The 22,753-nt window shown below is 42.4% G+C and overlaps 1 protein-coding gene and 1 long non-coding RNA gene across 15 annotated transcripts in view; one reads left to right on the top strand and one right to left on the bottom strand.

Moving 5' to 3' along the window:
* Positions 1-1,941: 1,941 nt before the first annotated feature.
* Positions 1,942-4,825, bottom strand: LOC121068598. Of its 2 annotated transcripts, none has more exons than XR_005818976.1 (2): positions 4,492-4,825; positions 1,942-3,262 (listed from the first exon to the last, which is right to left on the bottom strand). It is a non-coding gene; the product is annotated as an uncharacterized LOC121068598 (long non-coding RNA). The 2 variants fall into 2 exon arrangements; XR_005818975.1 differs by lacking the exon at positions 4,492-4,825 and adding an exon at positions 3,580-3,928.
* The window catches only part of KLHL29 (kelch like family member 29), a 391,073-nt gene continuing 372,298 nt past the window's right edge, over positions 3,979-22,753 (top strand). For 6 of the 13 annotated variants that reach the window (XM_040553896.1, XM_040553905.1, XM_040553902.1 and 3 more), the window contains exon 1: positions 3,979-4,393. The gene's annotated coding sequence lies outside the window, so the exon portion shown is untranslated. Of the gene's footprint in view, positions 4,394-17,174; positions 17,252-22,753 lie in introns of all 13 variants that reach the window. The other 7 variants (XM_040553903.1, XM_040553904.1, XM_040553900.1 and 4 more) reach the window with 3 other exon arrangements.

Raw genomic sequence — 22,753 nt, 5'->3', positions numbered from 1 at the left:
CAGAACAATAGTTGCCTGCCTCGATTGCTGCCACATCGAGGGTGTGGAGGTGTGTGTGGTTTGGGATACAAGAAGTCAACGATACCTTTCTAACCAGGTTCAGGTGTGAGTGTATTTTAAGTATCAGCTCTGCCTTGCCCCCAATACTCACTCTGGTTACTCAGCAGAAGAGAAAAGAGAAGGAGATGCTTCCTTAAAAATGATGCATCCACAGAAGTCAGTGATGTTTTTCGCTGAATTCCACAGGTTAGCAGTTTTTAGCAGCCTTAAAACATCTTAGATTTATATTTTGGCAATTAACTCAAGCTGCATAGCTAAAAATTACTTTAAATGTCACTTCCTGCTTTCTTTGGGGAATTACTTTTCTGCTTAATGTTAAGGATAATTGTAACGGATATGTACGGATGAATGTTAAAAGTACCAGCTAACAGTCTTTATACTTCAAAGAAATAAAAATACATGATTGAAAAAAAAAAGGAGAAAAAAAAAAAAAAAAAAAAAAAACGAAAAAGATATCTTCCTGATCTCCACTTCATTTTTCAGAACCCTTAAACACTTTCCTGGAAATCCACTAAATACCTGTTACCAGGATTTCAGGCAGCAGCAAATTAAACCATTGGCATTGGTATCCAAGCTGTAAACCTGTAATTAAGGAGAACTTCATTAGCTGAAAGCAGGAGTCAAACCTTGTGGCTAAAGTTTGGATAGCAGACATTCATTCATCTTTGGTTGTGGCTTAAGAAAATCTTATACAACAATTTTGGAGATGAAATTTCATTATCTTTGAAATAGCTCAACCTGCATCAAAAAGCAAGACATTTTTAGTAAGAATATAAAGAACTATATTTTAAATCCCTTAAAAGAAGCAAGAATTTCACTCCCTGAAGCACATCCAGCCCTAGAAGACAAGGTTTACCATAAAATGAGTGGGAAATGCTTATGGGAACCCCTTTGTAAAATCCTGGTACCTGATTACTATGTTGGTTCCTGAAATATGCCCACAGCTAATCTAATAGCGTTGCCATCAAATATTTTGCAGACTACAATGAAATCTCCAATAAGATGAATAGATCTGTGTGTCTCCTAATATTTTATCAGAAGATGGACTTGATGCTCTGACAATTCAAGATGCCATTAGTTTTGATATGATCAGCAAAGACAGGGGAAGTTGTATTATTCTCATTCTAATACATGCCTTGGAACATAATGATCTATCGCTAAAAGAAGAAATCTCTTCTTTCAGGGGAGCAAGCTTTACCAGCCACCAAAGTCTCGCAGGCTATCAGCTGCCTAATCCAAAACCGGGATTCTCAGGAACAATCCTCAGTCTGTCAAGTACAACTCTGTAACTCATTTCATTAAAAAAACAAAACAAACAAAAATAACCCACCCACCCATCCCAATAAAACCTGCACCACAAGGTATATTTTTTTCCATGTAAATCTACCTTTTGTTTCATTAGTGTTTTAAATACCCTTATTTTCATCGATAATGAAAATAATTTCATTGATAATGAAAATAATTTCAATAATAATAAGGCTCAAAGGAGCCTTATTACTTGGGCAGGTTTGCCTCCCTTAAAATATGAGCTAAATGGGAGAGCAGCATTTCCCGAGTGCTGAGAAAGGACACACGGGGCAGTGCATTGGCCCAGTGGCAGGAGCAGTGACAAGCTCAGAGGAGCTTCTCCACACCCAGGTATAAACCTTAATCTTTAAAAACAACTTCTTGCACATTGTGACTCCACTGAACCATGAGAGAGATGCCCCAAATCACATTTCTTCCACCCGTGCCCCTCGACAAAGCCCACATGTAGCTCTTCTCAGAAACAGAGTAGAAAAAAATGGAATAATAATTAACAAAATAAATAAATAAAATGAAGCACTTTCTTCTGAAATTAATGAAGTTGCTAAAATAAGAAAATTGAGGCAAGAAAATTAATGTAGAATACTGTATTTAATGTAATTATATGCTTTTTCTTTGTGACAATTACGGCTTGAATTTTGAGTTAAATTGGTTTAGATTTAGAATAAAGTCACTGAGGATCAAGAAATTCTTTGAAATTTATACCTAGAAGTAAAATCAGAATCTGACCCTATGTCAGCATTTGTAAATCGGGCATTTAATAAAATTTGAGGGGAAAACTAAGGTCAGGATTTGAGCTCTATCTATCTGAACTGAAAGAGCACACTCTTATCTTGTACGAAAGTACACTCCTAAAACGAAAACCCCAGAAAATGGTCAGTATAATAGACCCATAGAGCTTCATAGCTTAAAAGTGCTGTCCAAATATTAGCCAAATCCTTACTATAAACCTGCAAGGCAGATAAGATGGAAGCACTTATGCTAAAAATAAATAAAACCTAGAACTGTCTCATATAACTGTAAGATTTTATTAAAAATAAACAGGGCTGGTTGGTACCCTTAACCTCAAGGTCGCAAAACAAAGTACCAGGCACTAGAGGATAGCGGCAGAAACCAGTCCTCCAAAATCACTGTGTCTAATTAAGGATTCCAAAGAAACTCGGCTTTATGCTCTCTCCTGTCTCAAAGCATTCGCTGCAAGAACATTCAAATGCCACCGGGAGACTGACATGCTACTTGTTAGGTCAACAGTCCCATCGAGACTTCTTCTCCTCGGCTTTGCTGGATTCTGGGTCAACTGGATATGCTGGGCAAATAACACCGCGCCAGGGCAAATAACACCGAACGGGGCTCTTGTGTTTAGAGGGAAGGAAATGAACTGGGGTGGGGGGTGGAGAAAAAAAAAAGGCTGCGTGGAAATCGGAAGAGTGTCATGTGTGTGCTTGCTAAATAATTCAGATTTAAACTGTTGTGAACTTCTGACCCTCACACTCCACCGCCATGCGCCAGGCTGGAGGTTTCGGCGTTGATACATGATGGATTAAGGACAAAAACGTGTGGAGCCTTCCTGTTTTCGAAGCGAGGCCATGTTCTGCTAAAAGCATTCTAATATTAATGACGACGGCTGGGTTTAGAAACGTTTTAGCCCACTGCAATCAGGGACTCTCGGGTTGTTTGTGAGGTTGGGAAGGGGGAAAAGGGAAACAGCCCTTCTAGTGCCGCACCCTGCCTCCTGCCAGGCGTCATGTCCCTTCTTCACAGCATTGTGCAGTCGCCCATTTCCGTGGGTTGCCCGCTCCCCTGCCTTCCTTCCCTCTGCCTCGCTCGGCTGTCACTTGGCACCGCCGTCTCCCTTCCAACACGGCAGAGCGTGCATTTCCCCACGACGCGTCTCGAACTGGAAAAGTACGGAGAAAGAGAATTCGATTAAGCTTATTTTTTTATTTTATTTTATTTTTTATGCTCGCAGGAAATATAAAAAGACAAAGTGTTCTGCGGGTAAAACTACAGCATATGCAGATTGTGTGCACATCAGAAAGCTCACTACAAAGCGGCACGCACAGAGACAAGATTACACAGAATAGAGAGACAGATGCAGATTTCCACGCGTAAAATCTGTAGTGACTCCAAGCGCGCTGGATATTTAACAGAAGAAGAAGGAAAGAGAAAAAAAAAAAAAAAAAAAAAGCCCTGTCGGGAGAGAATTGTACCAACCTATTCAAAGACTCCCGTGGACTTCAAGAGGCTTTGGAGCACGCCCCCGGAGAGAGATGATTTAATAAAGCGGGGTAATATTTCTTTGCAACTACACGCTACTTTCGAAGGCAGCCGGGAGACGGGTGACCTTTTGGGAAAGGCACTCTCCCACCTGCACGCACGTCCTCGCTGCGGACAGGAGGACGGACAAGACGGACAGAAGGGTGGACGAGGGAGGGATGGAAAGGGAGAAACCCGCTGCCAGCTGCGGGGCGGAGGCTCCGCACCTACCTCCCGAGAGAGGCAGGGAGAGAGGGAAGGAGGAAGGGGGGGGGGGAGGGAGGCCAGGAGGGAGAAGGGGAGAGGGAGGGAAGCAGGGAGGGAGGCCGGGAGCGAGGAAGGGAGGGAGGGATGCCGGCGGGGAGGGAGGGAGGCCGGCCGGGGAAGGCGGGCCGTGCTGGGCGGAGCGGCCCGGCCTCCTCCGCCTCCCTCCTCCTCCGCGATTGGCCCGGCCCGCCCCTCTCCCCGGCACCCCGGCCTCCTCCCTCCGCGGCTAAAGCGGGCAGTAGGTGAGGGGAAGGCGGCCAGACGGGAGCATGCCCGCTGCTCCGCGCCACCGCCACCGCCAGCCTCTGTCACCGCCACCGCCGCCTCCTCGCCGAGCCTCCCTGCCCGGCCTCCAGCGCGGCTCCCGGCTCCCGGCGCCGCGCTGGGCTCTGCGTTAAGCGGCGGAGGCTGCGATGCGCAAACCACCGCAGCCTCCCCTCGCCGCGCAGCCTCCCGCCGCCTGACGACGCGGCCCCGGGCCTCCCTGCGCCCCCCGCGGAGGGAGGTAAGCGGCGGCTGCGCGCCCGCGGAGCCTCCGCGGAGCCTCTGCCTCCCCCCCCCCCCCCTTCCCTCCCCTCACCGCCACCAACCCCCCCCCCCCACCTCAGCCTGCGCCTGCGCCCGCATCGAAAACTTCCTGCGTGCCTCCCTTCGCAGCCCCGACCGCCGCGGGGTTCATTATCGTTATTATTAATGACGATGAAATAACAGGCGGTTTGCTTCCTCCCAGGGTTTTTTTGGGGGGGTTAAATCGTTTTGGAAAGGAAGGAGGGGGTTCCCATCTTGTGTCCCCCCCCCCCCCCGTCGCTGCGCACCCGCAACTTCTGGCGCTCGCCCGCGCAGCCCTGTCCCTGTCGCCCCCTCCTCTCCTCCGGGGTAACTGTGTCCCTGTCCCCCCTCCCTCCCGTATCCCCATCGCCACCCCCTTGTCCCTATCGCCCCCTCTATGTCCCCGTCCCCCCCCCCCCCCCCCCCATCGCCACCCCAAAACCGCCGGGAAGCGATCGGCGCCCACCCGCCGCAGGCTCCCTGTGCCCCATCCCTCGGCGCGATTCGTGGCACCAACTTCTCGGCTGAATCTTCCTTAAAATATATAAATGTATATATTTTTAAAAACCCACTTCTTATGCGTTTTTTCCCCGCTCCGTGCCGTATGCCGTTCCCCGCCGGTGGGAGGTTGTGTTTGGCTGCTCTTGGGTTTTCCTCTCGACGCGCTTTAGGGTGGTTGGGTTTGTATTTATTTCATTTATTTATTTATTTTGGATTGTTTTCTTTTAAGTTATCTCTGAGCCGAAGTGCTGCCTGGCTCCGGTAGGAGCACCGAGGCGCATCCCCTGGGTACCTGTTTTCAGAAGGGGTCGCTTAGGATGGGAGGCGAAAGCTACTTTTCTTTTTTTTTTTTAATTATTTTTTTTTTAATGTTGACATTGAGCCGGTGCGACTGGCTGTCCATGTGCGGGGATGCAAGTCCGAGGGCCCTGGGCTCTCGGGTTCAGGTTCCTTCGCCTCCCCCGAGGGTGGAAAAAGGTCTGGAGGAAGGGAGTTGTGGGGATGGATGGTGCTGGTTTTCCTACACTTCATGAACAGTGTCGGCTCGTAGTCTGAGATTATTATTTTTTCCACCCTTTGGCTTCATTTACTAAGCCGAAAATGTTCCTAGAATGCTACGGAGAAATCAGCCTCCCCACCACCACCGAAAATTTGGAGCCCTGGTGATGCAGTTGGCTGCTCACCTTTTGTTTGTTGTACGTGAAAACTGTTCAGAAAAACGGAGCCTTCTGCTAACTGGGTTAAAGGGGGGCCTTTCACTTTCCCATCAATGAGGGGGGAAAAAAAAAAAGCAAGCATGTCTGCTAAAGGCTTATTTGTTTTAATGGAATATTACATATACTGCATTCCTGATAAATGGAGAAACTTTCTTTTCCCTTGCTTTTTCTTTAAAACAACAGAGCAAGTGTGCACGTGTGGTTATGTGTGAGCCTTCCAGTGATAAAACATTTATCGGGGTACCCTTCTGAGGTCAGTTTTGAGAGAGTTCAAAATCAATCTGCTGTAGCTTTAAGGTGACTGCAGATAATAGTATTACTGTCTCTTATAATTAGCAATCTGCTGAAACTTTAAATCCTCCTTGATAGATGTTATGATCTGTGTGAGGGAAGGCGTAGTATTCCAGCAAGCTTTATTCTTAATTTTCTTTCCTCCAAAACAAAGCAACAGTGTGTCTGCCTTCTATTTTTGTTATATTGTGCTTTAAGCTGCTGATGGTTTTTGTTCTGTTTTTTTTTTTTTTCCCCTGTGTGGAGAAAAATAAAGTACAACCATATTTTACGCTGACATTTATCTGCGTCAAACTTTAGTTATGCTCAGTAGGTTGTTTAATCTTCTCTGAATAACATACAGGTTTTTTTTTTGTTCTTATAACTTGTCTTCATTGTGTGTATTTATGGAAGTTGTCTTCAATTTAAGATGAAATATGGGAGCTATGCAAATAATTTAGTGACCCATCCAGAATAAGACTTAGCTAGCATATGTGAACCACGTCTTTCATTGCCTCCCTTCATATAGATACCTTTTCCAGTAGCATCTATTTTGGTGTTTCCTAACAGAGTGAAAAATGCATATTATATTTTAATTGAAAATTAAAGTTTGGGGCTTGAGTTACTACCTCTCCTAAAATAGAGGCATATCACTGCAGTTTATTTAAAAGTTGAAAAGCATCCAGTTGTACCGAGTTGTTGTCTTGTAAGTAATGACCATTACTGCTGAATTTGGTTGGATTTTTGTTCGTGCTCATTTAGCTTTCTGCAGAGGGTCTCAAATGAGCTATGAAACACGTACCGGGTTCTCGATCCCGAGCACTGCCTGAGTTCTCTATATTTGTTGTCTCTGGTAGCTTATGAAATGTGTGCACAGCGTGTCAACCTTCCCCTTAACAACAAAACCTATGAGCAAACGTTGGGTGTGAATTATATTACTGAAATAAAATATTCTATAGTTGTCATGGTTACAAATAGAGTCAGGGTTACTGGTTTTCATCTGCATGCTGGGGAGGGGGGGGATCCAGTTTTGTCACTTTTTAATTACATTTCTAATGAGCGATGGTCATACTTCACGTGCCCAATATATTAGATACACAGCCTAGCAAAGGAGGTTTTGTTCAAGTCTTGCTGAAACAAAGTGGTTGTGTGCAGAAGCAAACCCTTCCCTTGCTCACTTGTTTTTTAGGAGCAGAAATCTCGAAAGAAGAAAGTAACCACCTCTCATTTTTTTCTTCTTCTTTTAGGCTGGCGTTTTGTCAGGGTTACTGCTCTTATTCTTCAAACAGTAATAAAAAGTACATAGCATGCGTGGTGACTGGAAATCCTCTCAATGAAAGGAGAGGGACGTGCCTGCCCGTAATGACTCGTCTAGAAATTAGATGTGGTTTCTGGGCTTGCTGTGAACCATACCTGGTGCTAGCACGTTTAATGCCTGTTTGTGAGGAGAATTCATTATCCCCAGGCTGGCTGTGCTCATCTCACTAGCGATACCACTCCGCTCCCACGCGTCCTCCTGCTCCCAGGTCTCCATCCATTGCTTCCATTGAGAGCCGTTCCCCTTCGGCCCCGCTCGAGCTGGGACCCGGATCGGGCCCTTAACTATTTTCAGTCCCTGGTGCTCATCCTGCTGCTTCTCCGTGCTCATCTGCAGTTCAGTCTTGTCCATGCCTACTTGTTTTCCTGACCTTTTAATTTAGTTCCGAAAAACCCATGGAGCCATGTCTTCTGAAGCACAGAAAAAAGTGTATTTTTTTTATATATACATTTTTTTTTTTGCCCTCTCCTTTTTCTGCATGTAGAGTTTCCACGTGCTGTGATAGAAGCTCACACACAACTTTAAGGGGCAAAGTACCCCTAAATGTGTAAAAGTAGAGGGAGATTCCAGTCTATCCTATCCTGTTTAGCCCCCTACCCTATCCATTATATCCCTGCTGTGGGATTTTTTCTTTTAATTTTGAAACCAACTTTTAGGGTTTTTTTGTGCTTCTAAGTTCTGGAGTATTTTCAACATTAGCTGTGTTTAAGCATCCGTCCCTTAACTTCAGGTTGAGCGTGGTAGTATGGAGGTTCTCCCAACAACTTGTCTGCAGACAGCGCTCCTCCACTTGGGTTTGCTGTCACGGGCGCCAGGACCAGGTAGTGAGGAAGCCTGAAGGTCTGATCCTGAAGCTCCTGTTTGCAGAGCATCAGCTTCATAATGCACCACAGAGGTCCGCATCGTTTTCAGACCATTAATTCTTTGTGCCGTAATCAAGGCTTTTAGCTGGCTAAAATCTCAGCATGGGTTAGAAAATTATTTGGCCCTTTTGCCTTTTTCTTCTTTTCCTCACTTCAGTTCTTCCATTTGGCAACATTTGGCCTTGCAGCGTGCTGATTCAGTAACCTTAATAAATATGATACAGTATCATTAAATTACGTAATTTATTCCTGTATTTACTTCTATTAATGTGTTCATCTCTCCACAAAAGCTGGGCTGTATCAATAGGTTTCACCCTTACCTGTATCACAAAGCGCATAGCAATACAAATCGGGTAAGTTTGCCTTAAATATACTTGTAGGTCCTTGAAATTATGATATTAACCCTTTGTTGCTTCACCTTTTTTAAAAAACTTCCTTTCTGGGTTTGCGTTAGCTTAACCCTGTGTGGGGAGGGGAAAGGGTTTTGGCATCCCTCGATATGGCGAACTCTTGTACGAAGTTTATCGTAGGAAAATGGGCTCCTTGCTGCTCAGCGAAGTGCCCTGCCAACAGCAGCTCCGTGTACAAGGCCGTATGAAATGTAAACAGCTTTGACATGCTTCTGTCACTTCTGTGCTGCCTTTGTTACCAGAAGTACAAAGAACTCTTCCTCCGCTATAAAGAGAGAGATTAAAAGGAAATAGATTAGAAATCTCTACAGGAACGCCTTTCTGTCAGGCTTTTAAAAGTCAACGCTTCCCAGGTTTTGAATATGCACTGTTTACCTATTAGAGCTAAAATAGGACTGGAGAAAATTGATACCAGAGATGCCCCGAGAAGCCTTCCTAGTGCTGTTATTATGCAGCCGGTTACCTCTGCGCTGTCTTGACCATCTGATAAATGACAGGAACTGAATTCCTAGTCACACTCCTCCATAAATAATTTTATGTTGTGGATTAGAATATCTGGAACATGGGACCATTTTCCTTAATTTTTATGTGCTGCTTTTTTTCGTCTGTGATGCTCAGGTCTAGGTTTTCAAATATCCTCAACTTGGATTTTTGCCATCGTTGGCATTAACATCAGAAAAATGCATGGTTTTTCAGTGGTCTTAAACTTCAGGTAGCTTATGCTGGCTTGTAATGATAATATTGATTCACTGAAGCAGTCTGCTCCAACTACAGACAAAGACAGACTTTTTGTAATGAATTCAGGATTCCTTTTGCACTTTTTTTTTTATTAATTCGCTGCCATCCAATAAAATAGTGTGCAAAAGGTGATATGAAGCGCCGGGACTTCTGTTCAGGTTTTGTTTGGTTTGGCTTACTGGAGCACACAAATGTACAGTTCGTGGGTTTGTCTCAAATTCTAGAGTCCACATAAATACAGGTGAAATGGCTTTTGACTTAGAAAAATCAGATTACTTCTAGGGGGTTACCTTTTGGAACTCATTCAGTGCAGCAGTTTGCAAGAAAATCTCGCTGATGCGGTTCCTCTGCAATGTTCCTGTTAACTAAGAGCTATGAGACACACGTATTGTAGAAGTGGCTTTCTTGGACTGTGTATGTAGTTGAGAGATGCTGGGAAGAATCCCTCAAATTCCCATAGAAGTATCGGAGGCAATACTGCTGCTGTAGAGGGTCTCAAACTCAAGATGTGCCAGATCTGTTGAACTGGGCTTAAATCATACATCCAGTGATTATTTTTTTTAACCTTGAGAAGAGACTCATTATCTGTCTTGACTTTTTTTTTAATGGAACACAAAAAAAACCTACAAAAACAAAACTGTTATTTGCATTGCAACGTGGACAGTAGAAACCCGGGATTTAAAGTATGATTTAAGAGCTTTTGCTTCAGATACTTCTTAAAGTCTGTGCTGATGAGTAATTAATACTTAGATAATTCTGCTCTGAGATATGCTTTGTCAGGCCTCGTTAGAGGATTTTGGTTTTTGGTCCGTGAATGCTGCTCTAGTGGGTTTGCAGATCACAGCATGCTGTAGCTACTCAAAGAAAAGTTTCTCTTTTCAGGCTGAGACTTAAACATGCTGTTTTCCTTAATTAGAAAGAAGAATTTAAATGCCACTAGTTTTCCCAGCCACAGGTAAACTGCAGATCAAAAGAAGAGAGGGCAAAGAGCTCAGAAAGTTCATCGTAATAATTATATGACATGAAATAACTTTAAAGTGGCTGCAGCTGTGTTTACCTGTGCTTTGAAATATGTATGTATTGCAAATTTCTGTTGATTTGTAGCTTGTTGAGCACCTGAATTCATTAAATGATCCCTAACGTATTGTGTATTTCAAGAACTTCATTTTTCAACTTTCTGTCAATTTTATTCTCTTGCTTGCCAAGAGTGGGGAAGAAATGCCAAGTTGGAACACTTCATACTACAAAATGTTGTCGGGTATATAAATGTCTGGAAAATGCTTTTGAAACTATATCAAGTGCTACAGAATAACCATGAACTTACTCAGTATCTTACTGAGTTTACTCCTTACTCCATGGTGAAGTTCGGGAACAGGGTGGGGAGAAGTTGCTAACTCTGGATGAAAACTTCTTACGTTTTTGGGAAGGGGTAGAGCATAGAAGTGTGTGTGTATGTAACGTGTATAAACTAAGTCACCTGTCTCAACTATATGCTATGAAACAGGCCTTTGGCTGTGCTTATATTCTCAACTACGTATTTGGGGGTGGTTGAGCAGAGCTGTTGAGCCTGATGCTGTCGTTGCTTGAAGTATCAAGGCTGGGAACTCTGAGAGCAATGAAAGTTGGTTCTTTGTTTTTTTTTCTTTTTTTAGCTTTTGTCTTCTGCCCTCTTCTGAATGACTTGTTTTAGTAACATATATTGGAGGATATAAGGGATATCTCAGAAGGATGCTGTGAATGACAGGAGGAAAAGGATTGAAGGAACACCTTTTTCCTACAGTTGGGCAGACAGTAGTGGACCCTGAGATAGATGTTGGTTCCTGGGCAGTGGGAGTAAGTGGCTTCCTGATTGTATGACACCATTTATATTTTAAGGGTTCTGTTTAAGAAATGGGTGATCCATATAAGTGAGAACTACTTATAAAGCTGAAACTTTCTTCTTCCTCTTCCCCTTTCCTACCATGGGAATAGGAATAGGTGCAACAATGCCTATCCAGCTGTTCTCCATCATGGCTGTGGAATACTCTGCTTCCTCCAAAGCTAGTCCTTTGTTATAAGAAGTGTCAAGTTCGTACAACTCCTTTAAATTCCAAGACAGTGGTTAGAAGGTTTATTGTGCTTTTCTGGATACAGTAGGACAGAGATGATACCTTACTCTGTCTTCCCCCTTCACAGTAGGGCTGTACGCAATTCTTGAACCTAACTGATGTTTTAGAATCAGAAAACAGATTTTGGTACATGGCTTCTTTTTCTTCCTGTTTTTTTTTTTTTTCCCCCAAAGTGACTTGCTTAACTTAGAGACGCTTGTCCAATACTGCTCCCACTTCCCCACCTGCCCCCCTCCATTTCATAAACAGCTCGATAGATTGCACCTGAAATGCCTAGACAGTACCAAGGACACCTTGTAGTGTATCCCACTGGGAGCAGAGAAATGCCAGATATAGCAAGGATACGGTGTGACGAGAGGTCATGAAAAAGGCTTCTTCAGGTGAAGGGTGAAGAAAGTCCGAAGCTAACATTTCCAGGTCACCTCTGACAGAATTACTAATGCAACACAAGGCAAAATGTTAAATATGCTTCACTGCCCTCTTTATTATAATGTTGGCCGATCATATGAGGAAAGTATTTATAACTTAAGCGAAATTCACAGTTCTAAGGGTGTTGTTGCTTCCTCCCCCTACCCAATATTTCATGTTTCTAATGTTGAATATACCAATCAATATTCCATTAAGAAGAGAATTAACCTGGGAGAAGCTTGCATGTATTTGCATGTAGTAGCTTGTTTCTTGGTCTGTGGCTTTGTATTGTATTTCCCCATGTTCTGTTCTTTTAAAAAAAGAACTCCAAATATTTGTACAATTACTTCTAATAGCAAGGCCTGCCATGTCCCGTCTTAATACTGTCAATATAAATTGCTGGTACAGCCTTCTGCAGTGCCCTGCTTGCAGGCAACATCAGTCAAATGTTTGTAGCTACTTTTTTTTTGCTTCTGTTTTATAATAGCTGGACATTGAGGTATTAGGCTTCAGATCAAATGTTGCTCTTGGTTACACACATGTAGTTCTTAGAAATCGATGTTGCATAGACATAAATGAGCTGGATTTGATCTCTTTGAGTTAACTCTTATCTCGTGCTGATACTAGTCTGGATTTCGTGCTGGCTGGATTGAATGCACAATCTCAAACTCAGAAGCCATGAGGCTTGCTGCTTGTGCCAACACTTTATTATGCTTTTTATGGGCTCTGTACAAGCCTGGAGTGAAAAACACCCTCTTGCTTTCTGAAGTCTAAGCCTTGAGACTGCAAACAAATGTAATGATATTGGATTAAAAACTGCCTAGAGCATGTAAGTGTGGTACGTGGTGTGGGACCTTCTGGGGAACTTCCCGGTTGATCTTGATGTGTAAATTGTCGCCAGAGCTGCTGAACTGCAGACCAAATCCTGAACTAGTTAACACCTGTGGAGCTGACACGTTCCGATATGTGTCTGATGCTGTGCAGAGCTTCTGCACCCCGAGGAACAAATCGCTTGTGAAATTCAACTGTGAAGGTCTTAAGGTCAAAGAAAGTCTGCAAATCTCCACGGATGACAGCAGCTGCAAAAGATAGGGGGGGTAAAGGGGAGTAGCACAGTAGGCTTATCTTTCTGATCTCTTGGGTTTGTGTGGTGCAGGTACTCTAACACTTATGTCCTTCCTTCCCCCCCCCCTCAGTTTTGCACTATAAAATGGGCCGAAGTCGTCCTTGGCCCAAAACTGTTGAATTAAATGAGGTTACATCTGGCACCCTGGAAATCTTAGATAAATGTTCTGCCTGTTCTTCAAGATTATCAAATCCCTAAAGTAAAGCCTATTTTCCAGCACTTTTTTTTGGAAGAAAAGTGTAATTTTATGATTAAACTTCTGGGCAGTTCTAGTTCTGCAACATCACAGCCTTATCTCTGTCTGAACTTAATGGCAATGGGAAGTTGTGGCTGATATTGGAGTTGTTATTTATAGGAGGAAAAAATAGAGCATAGAAACGGCATGGGAAGTAAGGAAACAAAGTCTTGCCTGAAGTCTGTAAAAAATACAGGGCTGGCTTTAAAAATTGTGCTCTGATACAGAAATGTAGCCGAAGAGGAACGAAGAGCAGAATTGTGGTTTGCTTGCTGCCATAATACCCTTTATTTTGGTTGGTTTGTTTTTCCCCTGTCTCAAATAAAAAAAAAAAAATTTGAAAGCGCTTTTGTGTGCGCGAGGAGGGGAGGGAGCGCTCTCGCTAAAAGAGAAATTGCAGCAAGTTTTCCTTAAACTCACTGTTTCAATATCACACTTCAACAGTTCACAGCAGCATCCTTCAAAGCCTTCTAAAAACCGTTCTTAGACAAATCTTGTGGTCACAACAGTGAAGTTATTGAAGTATTGTATTTCAAGAATAATGGAAGTAAAACAAACAAAACACGCCCCTGTGCTGTGCTGCCTTCTTTATTTGAAGAAGAGTAGGCAGTGGTGGTGCTCTGGGCAATTGACACCCAGTTGGGTGACATTGAGAAGCTTAAACTCTGATTTGCGATGGAAATGCAGGTGTGGCTTCAGCAGAAACACCTACTGCTTGAGGTAATGGTTTAATCCGGGCACCAGGTACCTCTGTGCTTCTGGTCTCAAGAAGCCAGTAGACTGGTCGGGCTCCTGCTGTATGTAATCAGAGTGGAAGTCCTGGTTTACTTATTTCCTCCTATTTTCAGGCCAAGCTATTTGTCATGCAGTCATTCATCTTCAGAGAAACACGAACGGGCTCAGATTTCCTTAAGGTGCTTCCTGAAATGGCATTGCATATGGCAGCATATCACAGGCCTTCCCACTTACTAAACATTACCTTGCGAAATTAAGAATGTGCCAGTCCTTGGTGTTTTTCTAGCGGTAGACCTGTAACACCTTAATTTGATTACTGTCCTTCCTAAGTCTACCGAAGAGAATGTTTCCTATGCATTTTTTAGAAATGGTAAATTCTATTTTTATATGGAAAGGTTGCCATTAAACTCACAAGCAGTCAGAATTGTACAGCTTTGGGCTATCTTCCTGATTAGAAAATTGAAAGATACAAAGAAACAACAAAGGTGGTTTTCTCCCCTCTGCTTGACAGCTGTAGTAGCATGCATTATATGTAAAAATATTACAAATAAACACATATATTTGTTCAAAGGGTCAGGGAAAATAAAAATAGTTTAACTTACACCTGTAATTGCTACTCTAAGAGCAAAGCTTCTTTGAGGGAAAGGCTAACCAGCAGGATAAGATCCAAGAAATGTCAGTGCTAATCTCCATCTAGAAAACCCGTTAGTTTTGACTTTAGGCAAAATTTTAGAGCCCAGACATTATGCATGTATAACCACATGCACAAATACAGTATTTAATCTTGGCTTGCTCTATCTAATGAGATAAATAAGTTTCACTGGAGCTGCAATCAACACAATGTCTGGGGATGTCTGCAAGAGTGATGATCGTAAATCAGCGACAGAGTTTGTACAGTGCAGCATCGAGTGACAGCATTGCTCCGTGGAAACTCTTAGCTTCTGTCTTCAAAGAAAATTGTAGATGTAACTCTGAACCTCTGGGTGGGCTGTTGGCAAAGAGGAGCGAACGGGGGGGATCTTTGAATCTGAAAACTAGAAGTTTCTAATGGCTGAGCTAAAAAACCATCTGTTCGCCAAGCCCGGAGCAGGCTTATCACTGGTATGTGACCTGGCTGCCACTAGAGAGGGATGGAGCTCTGCACAGAGCAGGGGTGCGTTACTTATGTAAAGAGTGGTTTTCAAACAAATGAGGGGCTTTTGCCAGTTTTTCTCTTTCAAAGGGTAGAAAAGGGGAGGGTAAAGGTTAAATCACACCGTTGTTTATACCCTAGAACACTTCAGAAGTGAAGTGCTGTTGCACAGAAACATTTTAAAAAAAGCTTAACCCCATTATTTATACAATGCGTTTGCAATTTTGAGATATATATATATTCTTAACATAAAACAACAATTAACTGCCAGTTGCATTGTGGAAGCTGAAAACAATTTTTTGACCATCTGGGTGAGTAGAGAAAGTGCCGTATCCTGCATGAGATGGAAGCACAAAGGCTCCCCAAGGAACTCAGGGAGGGCGGTGGAGCTCTTCCACGTTCCTTCATGTGTTGCGAGTGTTTTACACTCCTTATCCTTATTTAGCCAGGACTCTGAGGCTTTTCTTTTTTGGGGAGTGGGCATGATAAAAATAATAATATAAAAAAAACTAGGAAAATACATAATATACGTTAGTACTGCTATGTTTTTGCGTACAGCTGCAGCTTCTAATGGCCACGTCAGGGTGGTCAGGCTTATGCAGTTGGCTCTGTCTGGTGGCTCTCCTTCTCCACGTTGGCTGTGCTATCAAAGAGTCTCTCTTTCCTTTTTTTCTTTATATATCCTCAAAGTAGCTGCACATGCAGCCTGACCTGTAGTTGCTGCGTTACCTCTTTAGTCACTGCATCTTAAGCTTCCAGTTCTCTTCTTTTGATTTATTTCACCTAGCATTGATGAAGGCACCACCCACAATTATTGAGTATCTTAAGGGTAAAACACATCCTGTTAACTTCAATTTATTTCGGAGGATTTTTCCATCCCTGCCTCTTCTGTTTATGCACTGAACTCTTTCTGGGACTGCTGCGTTTATTTGTGTGTACAATTAGTGTCTCCTTCCTAGCTGAGCCTTGTGCTGCAACAGGACAAATGATTTGCAAGCTCCACTTTCCTTTCTCTGCTCTAGTCTACAAGATTCTCTTATGCTGAGGCAAAGCAAAACCTAATGCAACTTTCCTTTTCGGTTTCTTGTCACTATATTTGTAGAGGAGAAAATATCCTAAACAGGCAAGAAAAAAAATAAATAAAAATTGGGGAGGGATCATGGAATGCTTAAACAGGAAATTGCTTTCTTTTGTGTGTTTTTTTTAACCTTTGGATTAGAAACCTAAAATGCTTTTAAACTAGATACTTAGCAGTAGAACATGGGCCCACTAGCCAGGGGTGTTTCTGTTTCTTCTGGAAAGAAAGTATGTGCTTTGTCTCACTCCATTAAAAATAGTAATCCCAAGAATATATTGAAGCCTCTGAACTACTTAGGAGGAGGTTGCTGCTGTAGAGGTCTGCAGTCACGCCCACCAGAGGGCATTTTATCACCAATTTCTTGGGGAGAAAGTTTTTTCGTAAGTGATGAATAAAGTAGTAAATATTGGATGGAAAAAGCAGCGTATAAAACGTTGTATGGATAGCTTTTTTTGTTTATATATAAATACATATGCTTATTTCCTGGCTGTGTTTATATGTAAATAAGTAATGATGTCAGCCTGAATGGTTGGGTTTCCCCCCTGCTTCCAAAGTAATCCTTAATTTTGTTAGGGATAATCTGAAGAAAAAGGACCTCTTTAAAGCTCTCCCACAGCTGGTATAGCCACTGGTTACCAGGATGCTGGCCATCATACCAAGGAAATGCAATAGGTAATCTGGATGACCAAGGTGTACCTCCAGTTACCTCCTTCCAGGGCCCTCCAAAGCAGAGGCTGCTGCTGAGGAGCCTTGCTCCTTTAGGAGACTGGAATTTGGAAATACACTTAATAGTAAAGCCCCTGCATCACAAGGAAACGCTTGGCAGCCAGAGAAGTGTACATCTGCCAGATGGACCTGACGTCTTGCATTTGGCAGCAGCTAATGCTCAGGCATGACATGCAAAATGCAAGAATGACAGCTAGGAAACGAGGTTTTTATTTTTAAAACTATATTTTGGCTTTGTTTTATTTTCTCTTCTCCAGTTCGTTTTCCATGATGAAGTAAAGCCTATGCAGGAAGCAAAAAAAAAAAAATTTAAAAAAAATAAAAAATAAATAAATAAATCCCCTGCTGAAAATATATTCTCATCCCTTTTCAGGGTGCTTCTTTGTAAAGTTAACATCTGTGCTGAAGGTTGGACTACCCCAGTTCAGATCTGTGACCTTCGTCAGCCTGGTACAGCGTGCATAATGTGATTTAATTCCTTTTGGTTCCCTGTGGACAAATGTATTTGCTCTACCAGAGCCCCTGTGACTTGTTTGCAGCCTCAGAAGAGGCCCCAGGGTCATATAAGCCAGGGAGACCAAACTGCAAACCTGGGCAGGGATCCGAACGGCCTCTACTGAAACACGTAAGCAGGGCAGTAAGAAAAATCTTCCTCCCTGTGCAGAACCCTCCTGGCATGTATGTGGGACATGCTGTGAGTGACTTGCGTAGGGATGTGGATACCTATTGTGTATGTAGTTCAGGGACCTGTGTTTGGGACCCAATGTTATGTTTCTGGCCATCTGGATGAAGATGGGAATAATTCAGAGCGTGTCTGTTGCTTGCCAAAAGTAGCTTATTTAATGAAAATGGATTGCAATGAAATGCAGATTTTTTTTTTCCATACTGCTCTGATCAAAAGTCTGTACCTCACTGGAGCAAGGCAAGTTCGGACCTAGACCCACCTACCCACCACCACTCTAAATAAAGAGGCTTTATGATTTCTTTAGGGATCAGACCATAATCCACGGAGGTTAGGCCTATCTTGGTTGGAATGAAGGGAAACAATGCGTGGTTCTCTGGAGCATACTGCCTGGGGAAGATCCATGCAGTGGGGATAGATGCCCCCTCTTTCCGTGTGATGTTGGTGGGAGGCAAAAAGTGCTGTGGCTTCGCTTCTTGATCCCTCCAAAATACAGTTAAGACCCTCTTTGTGTGGGGGGAAAAAAGTGCTCACTCCCTAAAAATAAATTTGTGCGATTAAAAAGGGAGGTGGAGAATTAATCAAGACTAGCTCCTGCCTGATCAGCAGCAGGCAGTCTCCTAGTAAAAAGCCTGGACGTTTTTTAGCCTCGTTATTCAGATGATAGATCCTTTAGCCTGGAAATAAATATATATATATATATATATATATATATATACATACATACATACATATATATAAATAAAATTTTCCAGCAGTGTTAGTATCTGTGCAAATAAATGACTTGTAAAAATTTTATTAATCCTCTGGGACTGAAACTTTGAATAACATTTTTAGTAAGATAAATTTGCTTTCCAGAACTGTCCTGAAGATTTGATGCCCCATGTCTGTACCACCTTTTCACCCCCTGAATTTACTAGCTTTATATTTGCAGGTGTTGTAAAAATGATCTTGTGGTTAATGCTTGTGTTTCTTTTTCTTCCCCCATCTTTGAGGACTCGAGTGTAAATTAGTGTTAAAAGGATTTTGGATCCAATCCTGTATTTAGTTTCCTCTGCTTTCAACTTTGTCTGTGGTGACAGGCCATAAGTGTATATCTGGGGACCCAACTGTAGAGACTCAAGAGACGGTGGTGGCGTTGCAGGTGGGTTGGTCTATTGAGAACTTTGTGAGGATTAAAAAAAAATAGAAATAAAAACAAAACTGTTAGGATTAAAAAAAAGTAGATGGCAGCACTAAGCTGTTCTGAGAGAGAGGATTTGAAGGTGAGAAGGATGAAAAAGCCTGTTAAATCTGCAATTATTACAGCAGTGCAAAGCTCCCACAACACTATAGTAACTCATATTAGCAGAAGAACCTTGCAATCTGGTTTCCCTGCTGTTACACTGGGAATAGATACTACTGCTTCCTCTCATTTCATTAGCAAGGACCATATGAGGTCTCAGTGTAATTCTGAGCTAAAACAAGCACATATCTAGGTTTCCTACGGAGTGACTTAAGGATTTGACCTGTCTGCTGTTTGTATCTTGGTGCTAACTTATTAACAGTACTGCTATTGTATCAGAAATAATTCCTTGGCTTCCAAAGTATATGCAGCAACATATTGAACTTCAATATATTTTCATCTTGGCGTATAGGTCTGTGGCAAAGTTCTGGAAGTTATTTGCTCAGTTAGCAGTACCATGTAGCCAACAGCAGTTTTTGACAGAAGTAGCCTAGAGCTGTTCCAGACCAGACTGAAAATCTTATAAACATGCTGTTTATTCAGTGCTTGAATTTTTACTTTGATGTGCTTCAGCAGACACTGTTCTTATCAAAAACAACTACTCGTCACCTTTTGCTAACTCTGCTTCCCTCAATCTTGTTGAACGCCAATTTAGGGCATCTCTGGGGGGGGCGGTTGGAAGTTGGAAATCCCCCACTATGGTTGCATTGGAGCCAGGTGACTGCCTTGCTTGTAAAATATTTTTGGGCATAGGGAGCCTGTCTTTCCATTTTGTGAGCTCCAAAATAAAGCCGAAAAATGTTCACAATTTTGTTTTTTTCTTGCACTTTGAGGCAGCCTGCCCACCGAAACTCAAGAGGAGCTGGCAGTGACCCCAGGGAGGGGAAGAAATTTGGATGCTTTGACATCCAGCTTTGATTGGAACAGAGGAAATTCCATGTGGTTTAATTTTGACATAAGCACAAAACCAGCTGTTTCCAGCTCCTTGTCCTACCTATTGGTGGGCAGGAAAGTCCACTTGAAGGTGCAGAAAGGAGCTTCTCCAAGAGTGTTTGGTGTGTAGAAAATGCGGTTTTGTGGATGATGCAAGCCAGCATGAAGCAGAAAGCAGGTAATAACTGTTAATTGCTAGGGATCAAGGTTGATTTATAGGACTTAATTGTTTTATGGAAACATAGGCCCACTGAATGAGCTGGGATTAGAGCTGATCTATGCAGCCAGTGGTCTTGGGCCTACAGGGGCTCACAGGCTGTCCACAGGGCCTGTTTTGGTCCATGCCACCTGGGTTCCTTTTAATACAAATGACTAAAAATAACTGGTAGAGTTGGGGGCCATCAGTGCTTGACCCAAATCCTTGTTACTGCCTTGAGGGAGGCAGCCCGGGTCACAGGGAAGGGGTCTGAGCTCCAGCATGGTGGTGGCTCCCTAGGCCCATTAGGCTCTAGACCATGCACGAGGAGAACCCCAGCCCCATCCTTCCCCCACGTCTGAGAGCATTCAGCTTTGTCATGCTTTTCAGTGCCTCTGCTTCAGGGACCTTCAAGGCCATCAAACTCTTCACCCTGGTGGCTTCATCCAGTAGGTCGCTCATGAAAAGACTCTGGAAAAGAGCCTTTGAAATTAGTGCAGCAGTGGCTAAAAAAAAAAACAACGCCTTGCAGGTCAAATGAGGTAATTTTGCTAAATCATGCCTTTTCATATCCTAGTTTTGAAGGTATGAAAGTTCTAAAGGCAAGCAGCTACCTGGCCGTCAAAAAAAAAAAATCATCTTCAGCTAAAAGATTCAAATATCCACTTAATCAACTGCAAATATAAAATCGATTGTATGGTTGGATATTTGATACAGTAAACAAATTTACAAATAAGCACCCCATTTTTTTCCTTTTTACATAGGAATGTTGGTAGCTTCTGCACTGAAACTGTGGTGCTGGTTGCATGTACTGTTTTCTACTATACATATTGTAGGAATTTATGGAGGTTCAAACTGCTAAAATGTGATTTTAGGAAACTGATTAAATTGTACTTCTGAAAAACTGGACATGTTTTGAAGACATCAATTTTTAATATTCTAAATTTTGTACCAAATTGAACAGCTAAGGAAGATAATCTGATGAGCATTAGGGAAGGAAGATCTTGCTCATGTGCTTTCAGAAAGAAAATGGGACACATAAGGCTTTGTCTGAATTTAAATTCAGGTTGGTTGTGAAAGATTTTTTCAAGAATGTTTATTTAATATGGTGAATATTTTATTGAAAAACAGTTTTCATGGTCAAATGAGGATTAAAAGCAGGCAGTCTGACTATGGAGCTCTCAGACTTTTGGTCTACCTCATCAGATACTGACTTCCAGCAGTTCCTGTGGCCAGCCTGTTCATAAAATGAGGAGTGACCTTTTGATTTGGGCAGTTTTAATTCTCTGCCTCTTACTACCTTTTATGAACTATTTTTAGAAGTTAAACACCTTGTACCAAGAGTTCTTATCATGGTCTTTTAAATTTTTGGATGTTTTTAACCATATATATGTCTAGTGACTTCTGAGGGAATTCTTGCATTTTTGGTCTTGACAGCTTCTGGCTTCAAGCTCTGCAGTCTGGTTAGACATTTTGAGAGTATCTTATTTTTATCTGCTCTATAACTTGTAGCTTTTATTGAATTCCCTGTTGTTATGAGACCAAGAAGACAGAAACCGAAGTTATGACTTCTGTGCTAGTCACGATTTTACATTTTTATTTCGTCTCTAAAGTCTGCTATTCAGTCTTCAGTCTGCCTTCAAGTAAGAGTCTTCACATCCAAAATATTGTTGTTATGGTCCTCTGAGCCCTCTCTGAGTCTGCAGTATTTCCCTTGGATTTAGGTGTCTAGTACAGAGAGTAAGGAAGCAATACTACTGATTTGATAGTGGCACTTCAAAACTGCTTTATTGCTCAAGCTAAGACAGTGAGGGTTTTTCTGGTATTGTTTTTGTCTCAGTGAACAGTTGTTTCAGGGTTTTTTTCCTTGACCTTTCCAGAATGGTGCCCATATTAATTTAGCTAAAATACTTGGAAGAAGTCTAGCTTGCTGTACCAGAAATGGAATGAATCAATCTGTTTATTTCAATATGGGTGATTATAGGTGTTTTTAAAGATCAGTGTGTCTCTTTTGTTTAGATCAGTGGTTCTTCTAAGTGTTCCTACAGATGAAGTCATTTTTGGGAATTTGAATCAGATTGTATTCTGTCTTTAGAACTAATTCTGTCTTTAGGCTAATGTAAAGAAATTTGTGGAAGGATGATGATTTCTAACTTCAAGGATTTAATCCTGCAGTTATGTTTCATTTCTTTATCAAGTCCTTTGTCAATAGGAGTTGGTGACTTGCTAAACTGCAGCTGTTCCCTTACTCCTCTGAGAATCAAAAACTAACTCGTTTTCCTTAAATTCCAGTTAGCAGAACATAAAGAGGAAGGGAAGATTGAGCAGTATGACTTAATGCACATCATGCCCCCTCTGTTCGACAACTCATGCAGTCCCTGAGGTATCTGTCAGATCAGATTGGAGCAATGGTATGTTCAGTGCTGACAGTCTTGTGTTCAGGTCCTCGCTGCAGCCTGCAAACAGGTCTATACTGCGGTGCACCAGTGTGTATTGGGGTCCTCCAAGCCAGCAAGCCATGAGAGGCAGCTGGGTGCACTTCTGCTTTTGTCTCTCTTCCCCATCCCACCCATTCTCCCATGCTGTCTTTTATAATAAGTCAGGCTGGTTATCTTTCAAAAACTTGATTGGGGGGGGCGGGGGGGAAACAATAACCTCTGTCCCTCTGCCCAGCAAATGTGGCTTTGGTGTCTAGCTGTCATTTCTCAGGTGTCTGAGCAGTTGCTGTGAGGCTTCCACTTCTCATTCATGTTCACTTGTCCTGGTTTAAGCTGAACAGCACTGATTTATGAAATATATCCTAAACAAAGATGGCTGGCTAGCAAGGTTTTTTTCTTTTTTGTGGAAACTTAATTACTGGAGGGTAGGAAGGATTTGGGTGGTTGGTGTTTTTCTGTTTTTATTTAATTTTCATGA

Source organism: Cygnus olor, chromosome 3 (assembly GCF_009769625.2).
Source record: "Cygnus olor isolate bCygOlo1 chromosome 3, bCygOlo1.pri.v2, whole genome shotgun sequence".
Classification (NCBI taxonomy): domain Eukaryota; kingdom Metazoa; phylum Chordata; class Aves; order Anseriformes; family Anatidae; genus Cygnus; species Cygnus olor.
The sequence above is the reverse complement of the archived record's forward strand: the minus strand, read 5'-3'. Positions and strand labels throughout refer to the sequence as shown.